The sequence below is a fragment of the Heterocephalus glaber genome, unplaced genomic scaffold, assembly GCF_053883595.1.
Source record: "Heterocephalus glaber isolate CG9 unplaced genomic scaffold, H.glaber_assembly_v1.0 deba00001688, whole genome shotgun sequence".
NCBI lineage: Eukaryota > Metazoa > Chordata > Mammalia > Rodentia > Bathyergidae > Heterocephalus > Heterocephalus glaber.
In genome coordinates, this window is record NW_028258413.1 from 8,124,992 (window position 1) to 8,138,845 (window position 13,854).

The 13,854-nt window shown below is 45.4% G+C and overlaps 1 protein-coding gene and 1 pseudogene across 2 annotated transcripts in view; one reads left to right on the forward strand and one right to left on the reverse strand.

The window, feature by feature from the left end:
* Slc39a8 (solute carrier family 39 member 8) overlaps positions 1-13,854 on the forward strand; it is a 68,336-nt gene that overhangs the window by 31,617 nt on the left and 22,865 nt on the right. The window lies entirely within an intron of this gene.
* Positions 491-1,178, reverse strand: LOC101697596 (large ribosomal subunit protein bL32m pseudogene; annotated as a pseudogene).

A 13,854-nucleotide genomic window follows, 5' to 3' on the forward strand; every position in this document is an offset into this window, starting at 1 on the left:
GAAAGAAACTAGGGTCACTAGGTCTGAGGCTTCATTAGCCTCTGAGATTGTTTATGGAATTGCCGCTCCTTTCACTTTCTAGGATGTGCATAGTGCAGTCAACACATTCAATTTTCTTCAGGTCTTTCAAGAGCCAAAACCAAAGAATCCCTAGAGCGAGTTTGAAACTGCAAGATTTGTGCACTATTACTATTGTGTTCATTAATTGTAGCCATAGCTTTGAGAGAATAATAGCTACCAATGTCTGACCAGGTATTACATGCCAGTTAATAAACCAGGCAATTAATTATTTATCTCATTTTCTTTTTATTTATTTATTTATTTTCAACTCTTGCTATGAATTTTATTTATTTTTCTTCTGGAAATTTTGTGTTTCTTTTTCCTTAAAACCAGACACTGTAATAGAAACAGACATTAATTCACTGAACCTTTGCATAAACACTTTGAGTTTACTCATATATTCTTCAAATTATCTTAACATAGAACTGCATATAAATTATACTTTATTTTGGTTGATTTAAAAACAAGCCCAACAACATAAAAAAACAAAGCCTCTTCCTATTTCAGGAGAAACGTTTTACTGTGAAGTTACCCTTTTAACATCTTTGCTGTCAGTTTTGGGTGAACCAGGATGGCTGCTTCTTGTCTCGCTCAATGATCCTCTTGCCCTGATCGTGTGGGGATAGTGTCTCTCCTGCGTACAAGACCACAGTCTCTGTGGGGGGAGCTTTAAATGGGCCCCCTTCTTGTTTCCCTATATGTCGTCTGATTTGTGCAGTCTCCTTGCGCACTTTCTCCTAGCAAAAGCCGCAAAGGACATGTTTCAATTTGAGGTGACCACATTCAGGATAAACGCCGATATTGTTCTTAACTTTAATAAGCTTCCAGGGGTTTCTTCTTCTACACTGGTTAACTTCAATACTCCCTCTGTTTTGGGGAGCTGCCATCCAAAAGATACTACCCAAGAGGCTGGAATTCTCCTTACTTCCACTGGTATCATTTGCTGGCTCTGTAAATATCACTGGACCCTGGACAGCTAATGCTGGTCCTCACTGAGGACTGGAAAGACCTGGCCAGCTTTGCTGGAATTCCCGCTGCAGAAACTCCCAACAGTTTCAGAGCAGTCCCCGGGACACTGGCCCCAGCAGAGCCACCAACAGCAGCACGGCCCCTGCCATGTTCCTCGCCGGAAGACTGACCTCACTGGGCTGCTGGACCCCACCCCTCCTCAGTTACTTATTATAACAACCATTCTAAGTGGGTATCATTTGCTATGTGTTCGAATTCTGCTGGTTTCAAGGGGTGGAAGTCAAACTCATTTTATTGGAAAGACTCGGTGTCTTGTGGGGGAGCCACAGGAAGAGCGAGAATCAGGAGCTGTTAGGTCACCAGGACGCCGACTCCTCCCACGACTTCATCCCGGAGTCCTTCTTTCTTTCTCCGTGGGGCAGGGCCTTGCACTGGGGACCCTGTGGGTACCGTCGACTCCTGAGATTTGTGAGTTACAATTACAGCTCCTGGAGGGACACAGATTCTGATCCCTAAGCCCGACATCCCCGGCAGGTGTCTCCCTGCCCGTCTCGAGGCTAATCTCAGCACTGAGACTGTGGGGCCCCACTTTGGCACGAAAGGGGTGTCTGTGTGGTAGAAGAGCGGTTTATTAAACAAGGGGTTCAATGCTAAAGCACTTGGCGGCATGGATGGGGCCCTGGGTTCAATCTCCAGCACTGCCAAAACAAACAAAGGAGCAAATAAAGGCAGAGAAAGGCATGGGCATGCGCCTGTGAGCGGGATGGTGGCACTGGTGGCCGCCCAGCTCCCACTGGACAAGCGAGGATGGTGGGGTTAAGATGCGGAGAAGCCTCTTGGGTGGACAGTGGGCAGTTGGCAGAAGTGTGACCCAGGTGTGATCAGAAGGAGCACACGAGGCAGAGCCCGCCAAGGGGAGGCAGAGGGGACTCAGGGGGCTTCCAGGACAAAGCACTTGTCCTCCCGGAAGGAGAACGTGGCTGCTTATGTGCTCCCTCCCTCTTGCTGGGGGAAGATCTTGCATGTGTGGAGAGGCTGCTTTAGGTTTGCATGGAGCCACTGGGAAATTGTTTTATGCTGTGCAGTGACTGATACTTTCAGCCAAGATTGTGCAAGCAGATACTCAGGTAGATAATTTCTCAGGAACGTGGAGTGCTAGATCGATGACCTCATTTGATCCTGAGGCTGACCTGGGACAGGTACTGTAACTATGGCCTAGACAGGTCAGGAAACCTGAGGACACACAGCTGCTAAGCCACACAGCTGGGATGGAGACAGCCTGGTCTTAACTTTTTTTTTTGCTCACTGGGGATTGAAGCCAGGGCCTTTGTACCACACTAAATCCTTATATCCTCAGTTCTTTTTTTCTTTCTTTTTTTCTTTCTTTCTTTCTTTCTTTCTTTCTTTCTTTCTTTCTTTCTTTCTTTTTTCTTTCCTTCCTTCCTGTCTCCTTCCTTCCCTCTTTTTTCGTTCCTTTCTTCTTTCTTTTCTTTTTAAATTTTGAAAGAGTCTTGCTGAGTTATCCAGGCTGGTCTGCAACTTGTGCTCCTCCTGCCTCAGCCTCTCAGAGTGCTAGCATTACAAGTGTGCACCATCATATTGCCTGTAAGGCTATAATGCAATGCAGGGTCCAGCAGAAGGAACCCAGAGAATGACAGTTAAACTGATCCTTAGGGCTGGGGATTTAGCTCAGTGGTTTTGCTGCCTGCTACAAAGCACAAGGACCTGAGTTCAATCCCCGGTACGAAAACAAAACAAAACAAAACAAAACAAAACAAAAAAAACAAAAAACTGATCCTTAGACTGGGTGTCCAAATCCTGGCTGCCTCATGGGAGCTTTTGACAAACAGTAGATTATAGTGAAATCAAGGTTGATCTCGGTGGGTGATTCCAGTGTGCCAGGCCACTGTGTGGCCTTTTACACACTGACCAATAATCTTCAGACCCTGGGTGGCAGAGGGGATGCTCCGCATGGAGCTGGGGCTTCTCTCAGGTTCCTCTCCTGGGAAGGTCCTCCTGGGTCTCAGGAGATAAGAAGGCGGCCTGGGGCCATGCTGCGCTGCAGAAGAGGAAGAACTTGAGTAGGTCCTGCCCCGGAGTCTCGGTGTCCTGCTCCCCAGGCATAGATGAGACAGAGTTCTGGATTTAAAGTATTCAAAGAACCGATGACCTTGACCACGGCAGCCTCAGAGTGACTTTCCTTTCCGGGGGACCTGCTGCCCCCACGTGCTGCAGTGCTGACAGGGATGATGGTGTGGGCAGGAGGAGGTCTTAACAGATAAACTGAACAGCTCAAAAGCTTGCGAGTTAAAGCTGTAAGCGCCTGGCTCAGGACCAGCCATGCAGGGGACTGGACAACCAGAGATCTCAGCACTGAGACGAAGAGGTGCCTGAGACGCCCCGCTCTTCATGCTCAGGAGTAGTGACCAACAGGCTGTGTTTGCTCGGCTTCCTGCAGTGACCCCAGCTCCTAGCCCTGCGCTGACACATGCAGGGAACACTGCTGAGCACTGGTGCCTCGTCCCGGGCACTGCGGATTCAGAGGCAACAAACTCCCAGACCTTCAGGACCCGGTGGACCCAGTGCGTAGATCACAGAATCACATGTGATCACATCCATGGCATCGGAGATCGGGATGGAAACAACGTGCAGGGTGAGGGCAACCTGTGGGCGCCATTTGGATCTGTGGCCAGGAAAGCACCTCCGAGAGGTCAGTAGGGAGGTGGGTGAGGAGAGAGCCAGCGGTGCTAGTGAATGCATGGGAGGAGAGCTCTGAAAGCGCTGAGAGCCATTCAACAGGTCACCTACAGGAACCGGAAGCAGAACAGAGCTTCGTTTCTGAGCAGCGACAGTAGCTTGAAGGTAACTGTGAAGTTGCAGGTTTAGGGAAACCACAAAGCTACCAAGACGTAAAGAAATGAAGCGAGAATTCTGGAAATATACTGCCAGCAATATCATTTCTTCCCTCCCCCTCTCCCTCTCTCTCTTTCTACTGGCGATTGAACCCAGGGCCTTCACAGCAAGTTGCATTCCCTGGCCTTTTACATTTTTAATCTTGAGAACAGGTTCTGGACATTGTGCTGTCAGTGTCTTCTCTAAGGAAGAGAATGTTAAACAACTGGAGCAACCCAATGCTCTCTTCACATTTCTTTAGATTGCATAAGAAATGGAATCTAAGAAAAGACGTAAAGGTCTAGAAATGGTATTACTTTGACAGTCGATAGGTGTTGCCATATAAACGATAGTGATTTTAATAGACTTAAAATATTTTCTGATATTTTCTATGGTAAAATTTAACCTAAGTGAATCCATTAAAGTGACTGAACATGATATATAAAATTCATGATCCATTTGAGTCCAAGTATTGCTTTAAGAGCTTTATTAATTTTATTTGTTACTGTTTCAACAAAGTGAAGTTTTAAAAATTGAGAACAAGAAACTATTTAAAAGTTTTGAGTTACAAATAGTACTTTAATTCAGCGTTAGTATTAATAGGATGTGAATTATGTGGCAGTCTAGATCTTAGCAACATGATTCTTGATTTTGCTTAAATGTAGGAAGAACAAAGTAAATATTATAGGATGATTAAAATGTCTGACTTAGGGAGATCTTTATTTTGTTATTCATCTAAACCATTCTGACCCATCACAGAATGCTCAGCTAGGCAAGAATATTTGTATTCAGTAGCGGTTGTTGGGATGCTGTCTGTGTTCACGTGTACGAAGGCCAGGGCTCTACTCATTGAAAACCACTTTTTATGGTCATGAAGCATATTTATTGCAGTACGAGGGTAGAACATGTCTAGCAGTATGTCAGTGTGATTCTGACTTCAGGCTGAGCGTGTGGAGCTTGGTGCAGAGGGTAAATGTGGAACACAGCCTGGGCACAGCTGGGGGCGTGTGTTCTGGGAACGCTCAAGGCTAAAGGTGTCAGTGAGGCAGATCTGGGGAGGGGCCGGGTCTCCCAGGGCCCTGTCACTCAGGGGCTGGGTCATATCCATGACAGTGTTGTGTGCTTTTCCCCGGCTGTGTGGGGGTGATGCGGAGGGACCCCAGTTTCTTGTATTCTTGGGGCCTGTGCTAGTGCTCAGGGGCCGCTAGAGGGACCTTGGCTCTCCTGCCTCCCGGGGCGCCTGCAGCTGCTTTGAGTTCTGTGATTCCACTGGAAAAGATGCCTTTAGGTGTAAAGTGTCAGGGTCCACCTGTTTTTCTGATAAAGCAAAAATTATTCCAGCTGCTTTTAGAAACTGACTCTTGACAACTTGATGTTTAAGATGGCAGTGCAGCAAAGTAGAAGAAGTGGAATTTAGCTGCACAGTGGGATGTTAGAGAGACAGACGTTGTCAATTAACTGATACAAAGTGGCGCTCCACAAACACAGAGGGAAGTTTCTGCATGCGTGGGCCTCTGTGAGAATCCAGCAGACTTTAAATCAATGTTGATTTGTTCACCAAGGACTTACCAAGCACCTTCTTGTACTTGGCCTTGCTTCTGTGGGCAGAGGGCATGGACTCCCCACCTTCCAGTGTAGGCGAAATGCTGTGCTTTGTGCTGAAAGGTGTATGCAGGAGGCTGGGTGGAACCAGGTTGGCAGCCCCTGTGTAGAGATGAGGGCCTCTCTGCCAGCCTTGGGGGGTTGGCTTTTCTTCATCTTTTCTCGGAGGGGAGAAGGTGGGGCTTATCCTGGCTGCGTGAGCGGGAGCTTCAGTTGGCTTCCTGTGTGTGTTCCACGGTCACCGCGAGAATGGAAACTGCCCAGGAAGTGGTCTCCCTGCTCGAGCTTGGTGGTGACGGTCAGGAGCAGGAGGCCGAGTCTGCTCGAGGCAGAGGTTCCCTCGGTGCCTCTCCCTGACCCTTGTCCTGTGCTCGACGTCTGCACTGGCTCCGAGTGCTGCCCGGGGTGCCGGACATGGGGGCCGGATCCTCACCTCCCTGATGTTCATTATTCTTTTATTCATCTCTACTTAACACCTGCTCATATCATTACGAAAAGGTGGTCTAATTCGGTTATCACTGCACAGAATGCTCATCCTGCCTTTCCTCGCTTAAGGAGGAGCCTGCGATCGTACTTGGGATCGGTGCCCTCCGCTCCTCCTCACCAGGATGTCTGTCCTTGCCAGTGCCTCAAGCCATTTTCACCCCTCAACTCCTTCCGGTTTCCATTGGTCGTTCCCCCATCTCTCCCTGTCTCCATCTTTTCCACCCTTTCCTCGACCTCCCCACTTCCCAGACTCCTTCCTGCACCTCCAGTCCCTCAAAAGCCTGGAGAATCCTCTCCGCATGCCTCCTCAGATGCATCTTCCCTGGGACTCTCTCAACATGGTGCCTTTCTCCGAGCTTTTCCCCAGGAGCAGTGCAAGTGATCTTTCCGGGCAGGACGCTGCATTTGGAAGCCTCACCCTCTCTCGCTGTCCCAGCTGCTGCTGTGTGGGTCACAGGCTTGAGCGCCTCCTGCTGATGACAACACTTGGAGCTACTCCCTCCCCTGTTGCAGCTGTTGGTGGCTGTGTTGCCTCCCCTGCAGCTCCCACTGACCTGGCTTCCTCCCTGGCTCCCTTCCCTGCTTGCAGCTGGGTGTAGGGCAGAAAGAAGCAAAGGCTGGGGTGAACCGGCCATTGTCCACGTCCGAGCAATACGTATAGCATGTGGATGGGGAAAAGTTAATGGCTCTGAGCTCTGCTCATCTGCCAAATGAAGAGTAAAAATCCTTAATTGTTGAATTTCTGTGAAAATTAAATACCTTATCATGGGCCAACTACATAACATTATGTCAGTATCTGTACTCCTCTTCTGTTTACCAGTTTTCACTTCTTTCCTTGGTCTCTGTCATAGTTGTCTCACTGGGCCGAGGGCATAGCTCCGGGGTAGAGTTCTTGCCTGGCATGTGCAAGGCCCTGGATTCCCAGCACGGCAAAGACCAAAAGCAAACCGTACGACCACCTCCTGGAGTCCTGTCCTGTCATCTGCTCCTCGGGGAGTGTCTTAGTCCCACACACTTCATCCTTCTGAAGCTGGCTTCTCCTGCTAAACTAGATGGATGTTTGGATCTGTTTGTGTATTTCTCCCTAGGGTGGAATACTCCAATGCAAAGATGAAGAATGTAGAATTCCCTGTGTTCTCATCCTGTTATTTACATTCCTTACAATTTGAGAACTTTCCCTAGAAAGTAAAGTTTGATTTTTAAAATGTGCAGCTCATTAGTAACAAAGACAACTTTTTCTTTTTGGGGGAAGTGCCGTCCAGCTGCCATTGCTGCCAGCTAGATGAAGAGAATCTGGAACATTTGCTGTCATGTAATGGAACAGAACTGTAAAGTACAATTTAATTTGCCACTTAAATGGTGATACACAAGGCTTTGTCCCAGATTCTCCATCAGAGTTGCCCGGTTCTGTTCCAGTAAGTCCAGTTGTGTCTGTTGGAATCAGACTTACTCATTTGAAAAGAACGTGAAAATAACAACCCCTTGATTAGGTACCCCACATAGGTGATTGACACATTATTGAAATACTTGGGGCACATTAAATCTCTTAAAATTAAATGAAGGGTTACAGCTTTTTCCCCGGAGGCATGGATGTCCTAACAGGCTAACTGAGAAGATGTGAACTTCAGCTCTGGCAAGCTGTTGTTTACTGGAATTGGTTTGATAACCATAGAAAAGAGTAACATTTTAGTTAATCTTGTGATAAATATTTAAATGGTTACTGATGTGTGCTTTCAGATACAAGGAAACATAATTAAAATAGTGTGAAATTTTGAATGCTGGGAGTAACTTGAAGGCTTTTAGGTTTTTCTTTCTGTAATCACATCACATATGATACACATACATACACATGCACGTATATGTGTATGTATAATTTTTGTTGAATAAATGATTATTTTGAAATTAAGAAAAAAGAAAGAGCAGGTGTTCAAAGACAAGTAGGCCAAGACAGGTCCTTTCCATTTCCCTAGAAATTTTTGCCAGAGAAACTAATTTCTATCTCACAGATTGCTTACCTAAAAGTTTTAAAATTGTGTTCCAAGTGTTGCTCCGGTGGACAGAGGGTGGATACGATTGGAAAAGATCCCAGAAACGTCTTCATTTCCAACTTAATGTACAAGAAGCAGAGAAAAAGAGAGGACAAGCCCTGTCTGACACTGGGAGAGGAAAGAAGACAAATCTGCTTAAGTGTGCAGTGTGTGGTGATGGGTCTGCTGGGGTTGGAAGACCAAACCATGCATGCATGAGCCCTGGCGACAGAACACATGAGAGCATCTAGCAGAGACCAGGCAGGCAGGGACAGGGCCTGCAGGGTGAGAGGAGAGGAAAGATGATTTTCTCCAAGTCAACGTTTTTATTGAGGCTAAGCACAGGTACAGGAGAGTGGCAAAGCACCTCTGCAGGGCTGTGCAATCATGTCCGAAGTGGACTCATCCATGGACCATGGACAAGAGAGAGGATCTCCAGCGAGTCCCACACCTGTCTCCTGGGGGCCTGAGCAGTTCTCATGCACTTCTTCCCCCAAGGGAACTGGTAGTGTGACTGCTTGTATTATTTTCACTTTCTGCAGTTCTGGGATGGAACCAAGGCCTCGGGCATGGTGGGCAAGTGCTCTACTACTGAGCTTTGCCCCCAGCTCTGCTGCCAGGACTTCTAATTTTAGGGATTCAATAGTTTTTCATAGAGAATGCAATGCTTGTATTTGCTGTCCATCGCTCAGTATTAGATTCATGAGCTGCCTACAGTAGCAGTTTGCTCATTGTCACTGCTCCACGGTGCTCAGTCACATACATGTCCCATTGGCATCACAATCATGAGTCTAATCTTGCTGCATTGACCCATGACCTCATGTGTTTATTACATATCTATATAGCTGTCAACATGAGTTGTTTTACATTTTCAAACTGTAGGAGAGAGACACTGGACCGGGCATTTCATGGTGTAACTTGCTTTGCTTGTTTTAACACTTACAGTTCTAATTCATTTGTTTTAATTGCATGTTTCCACTATTACTTGTTTTCCTCTTTTGTCTGACAATAGTATTTTTCTGCCCAGGATTTGCTCTAACAAACGCTTCTGCACAGTGTATTTTATATACGTGCCTATGTGTGAACGTCTGCCTGGGGCAGAGGCAGGGGTGATACCAGCGTCACACACAGAACAGTTCTCTCACACTGTAGGATATTAAGCAAGTGTGGCTGCATTTCCTCTTCTTGCAATAGAAGACAGAAGACCTCTCTGTGTCCAGAAGAGAAATAGATCCATTACATGTGCTGATGATGCAGGAGCTCCAGCTCAATTGTTTTGCCAGACCTCTGTGAGGAAGCCTGGATTGATAGCTAGAGGAGTAAGAAATGGGTTATAGACTATGTATATGTTTAATTTTACTAACAAACTGCTCTTTACACTGTTATACTTGTTTACTCTCTCATCAGTTATAAGAGCAAATCCACATTTTCTCCACATCATTAGTAATGCTTAAAAACTGCAGACTTTAAAAAATATTTTATTGCCACTTAAAAGTTTGAATTCATATCCTTTGTACTTTATCTTTGTGTTTTTTTTTTATTTTTAGTAATGTGAAGTGGATTTTCACATTCTTATTGGTTATAAGTTTATTTTTACATTTCTTGTTCATCTGTTTTGCACATTTTAGTTGAGTTGTCTTTTTTCTTATCTGTGTGAAAGAAAAATTATGTTGACATTGGTTAAGCCACAAAGGAGGACTTTATCCAAGGCTACTGGAGTAGAGTTGACCTTATAGGTAAAAACAGTGGCTCAGTGCTGAGCACAGCAAGTATGACTGAGGGTTCCTGCTCACTAGCAGGGTGTGCATGCAGGTGAGGTGTTAGTGGATAGAAAATCCAGGAGACAGGGAGGGTGAGGGTGGGGGTGCTTACCAAGGCGACTTGCTACCTTCCTACTGAAGGTAGGCCAGGTGATCAGACACTACCTTCGGAACAGTGGAGATCAAGAATGTTATCAACTACTGAGAGTGCATGGGTATTAGGGACAGGGGAATTCTTGCTACACCAATTCAGCAGATTTCTTGCTATAACTGGAGTTGGCAAAAAATGGAGTTGGAAGCCCACTCCTGAGATCTGTTGGAAAGAGTGGCTAAGGAGCTTCAGCAAAGTTTGGTCAGAGAGAAAGTCTCTGTTGTTGGTAGGAGTTTACACATGGTCTGGATGCTTTCGGTCATTACTTGCATGGGTTACAGATATATTCTGTAAGGCTGTGGTTTCTCTTTTCACTTTCCATTTTATTTGACAAAAGTTTTAATTTTAATATAGTCAAATATGTCAGTCTTTTCTCAAGCTGTCTAGCTAACTAAGTCTTAAGAAATTTTTCCTTTATCACAGTCAAGAAAATACTTTTTCATTTTCTTCCAAAAGTTTTAAATTTAATTTCACATGTGGAATTTATTTTTCTGTATAAGGATTCAGCTTTTTTTCTGCATAAACAGTTATCTCATCCTTCTTTTATTGAACAGATAATTTTATTGATATCAAATTTCTGCAGATCAGATCAATGCATTTACATATGGGATCTCAATACAATACTCTTACAGTAGTCTATTCAAAAAATTCCTACCCAATACTACACTGCCTTAATTTTACAGGTTTTTTTTTTTTTTTTTTAGGAAGCATTGAGTTTCCTAGATCAGGCTTCTTACCTTGTTTTTTGTATTTATTCTTCCATATCAATACCATTTTTGCTATTTTAATTGACATTGCATTGGACTTGAAGATTAATTGAGAGAGAGATGATATCTTTATGGTATTTCAGAATTTCTGTTTTATACTTTATTCTTTCAGTGTTTTTAGAATATTCTGTTAGATAGACTTCATGGGTTTGTAGGTCTATAAATGGTATATTTTTCCCATTACAGTTTCTAGTTGACCATTACTGATATGTAGGAGCACACTGGTTTTAGCATATTCATTTTTTTTTTGGTACCAGGGGTCGAACTCGGGTCCTTGCGCCTGCAAGGCAGGTGGCAGAACCACTGAGCTAAATCCCTAGCCCCTAATTTTTTTATTTGGAGACAGTATATCACTATGTAGTTCAGGTTGTCCATGAACTCACTATGTAGCCCAGGCTGGCCTCGAACTCACAGCAGTCCTCCTGCCTCAGCCTCCTGGGTGCTAGGATTACAGGTGTGTGCCACCACACCAGCTTGTTGATTCTTTAAGATTTTCTATGTAGTCATCAAAGAGAAATTACACTTTTTCTTTCATTCTTTCAATTTTCCCATCATTTTTATTCTTCCAGTTGTTACAGCTCTTATTTTCCTCATCTCAGACATTGGCAAGCACTGCTTCACGTTGCTGAGTAGAAGTCACCATGGCTGGTATTTCTTCTTATTTCTGATTTTGATGCCAATGATTCTAAGTTCAGTAGCTAGCATTCTTTAGTTTTCTCTTTTCAAAAACAGGCTTCCTTAATTAGATTAAGAAAGTTCCTTCATATTTAGGATTTGTCAAGCATTTTTTCAGTGTTTAAAATTGTGTTGTGGAGTTCAAATTTGAACTGACATCTAACCAAGTTACTTTACTTTTCTAAAACTCACTTTTATCATCTGTGGACTGGAGTTACTATCAGGTAGGATTATTGTGGGGTTAAATGAAATATTTTAAAGTCATGAATAACAATAACTGTGCAGTGAGTATTAAATCCTATTATTACTACAACAGAGTACTGCCGCTTTGGTCCATCAGGGTCTTGAGTGGGGCTGGAGTTCTTGTGAAGGTGACAGCATCGGACATGCGGGACCAAAGCTGCAAATCAAATTCTCTATTTCAGTGGTGAGATATTGAGCATCTCTTGGAAGAGTATGAAGCTGGCATGACGGGGCGTGCAGGTCAGGTTTACAAGCCCTTGTCAACTTTCGCTCTGTGTTCCTGTGAATGCATGGCGGGTGCTTTTTGGAGATTTAGAAATAGATGGATCATTTCAGTGCCCTAGTGATCTACAGTGGAGTTCCAGTGATGCAGGCCTCTGGGGTAGACAAGCAGAGCAGGGCTTCTGTGAGTGCCTTCCAAGAACAAAACCAAAAGGCAAATTTGAACACAGGAAATGAAGGCAGTTAAATTGGACTATTAAAGTTAAGAAATTAAACAGACAGGGTAATTGTGCATATCTATGGGATACAATATAACATTTGGATATTGTATACATTGTATATGTGCTGCAAGGGAGCATCGGATATTGTATACATTGTAGAAAGACCAAATTAAGTGTTAACATATCTGTCACATTGTCTATGTATTGCTTTTTTGTGGTGAAAATGTGAAGTCCACTTTCAGCAATTTAAACAATATAATATAATATAATACTACTGTTGTTGTTGTTTTACCAGAATGTCTAGGACTGAGTCATTTATAAAGGAAAGAGGCTTTTTTCACAAATGGATCTGAGGCTGGGAGGCCCAAGCTAGAGGCACCTTTGCTGAGGTGGGGACCTGCAAGTGGGGACCTGCAGTTGCGGAGGTGGCCAGGACATCCCATGGGGAGGAGGGTCGTACAGGAGACAGAGGCAAGCTGGCTTTTCTAACAGATGGGCCCTGAGACATAACACATCTTTTTAAAAGGCTGTAGAGAATCCCACTGTATGCGTGTACATGTGTATGTGTGACTGCACACTCACGTACACGTGACACAGATGCACTCAACATTTTCCTTGTCCACTTGCGTGCTGATGCCTTGGGTTTTGGCCCTGACGTCCTTTTCCCCGGGACAAATTTCTCGATCCGGTTGGTTGGAAGAGACTCTGATGACACAGTGCCATGCATGTGCTGGGTGGTGCTGTCCTTAGGGGCACGAGAGAGAGAAAGCAGAGTGGCCTGGCTGAGGTGGGACAGGGTGAGTGGAGGACACCCCGTGCACCCCCAGTGTGGACAGTGCCCTCCCTCAGGACATCCAGCCAGCCCAGTGTGATGAATGGAATCACAGAGCGACTTCTGAGGGTACAGAAATGGTTCGGGCAGGAGAGAAAATGTTGAAAGGATTTTCAAGAAAAGAGAAAGACAAGTGAGAGCTGGAGGGTATTTGAGAAGTGTCGCCTGGTGTGTGTGTGTGTGTGTGTGTGTGTGTGTGCGTGTGTGCGCACGTGCTGAGGAATGTGGTGTTTTAAAACAGCTTTGGGCACAGCTTTGTACATTTTCATGCTTCTTGGGCCATGACTGTGTGCTGTGGGTGGTGAGAAAACAGGCTGCATCTAGTAAATAGACACTGGAAAAGACTGAAAAACCACCTTTCTTTTGCCATTGAAGAGAGAATTCAGGGGGTGTCAGGACTCGAGTTGTTAATCTAAGAGGATGTCGGCCAGGGCGGGAAGAAAGGCGAGGGCACGTGGGTTCAGGAAGAAGAGGTGACAGATTTTGAAGGGACTCTCTGTGGATGTGGCCAAGAGTTGTGAAAACCCACTGCTGAGGAGGAAAACAGACTTCCCACTTCCGGGCTGAGGTGGGGTCTCCAGTCCAGAGCTGGCAGGTTCTTTCTGCTCCTCACAGATGTGATGCTGCGTCCCCTGGGGAGAGCCATGCTGTCGCAGGCAGGGACTGTGTCCAGGAGGTTGGGGTCCGGGCCAGGCAGTCCCATCTGGGGACTTTGACAGGAGGCCCAGAAGAGCTGTCCTTCAGTCCACCTCCTGGATGACTGTCCTGCACGGAGCTGCTTTCTTCCTGGCTGCAGGACTGTGGTCAGTGTCAGGAAGCACTGACCCTGAAGAGGAGCATTGGGATTATTTCTGCTCCCTCTCATCAGGGCAGGACTACACTCGGGACTCACAGATATCATTCATGTACTCCTGGACTGGTCAGTGTGGTCATCTCCTCTTTCTAGA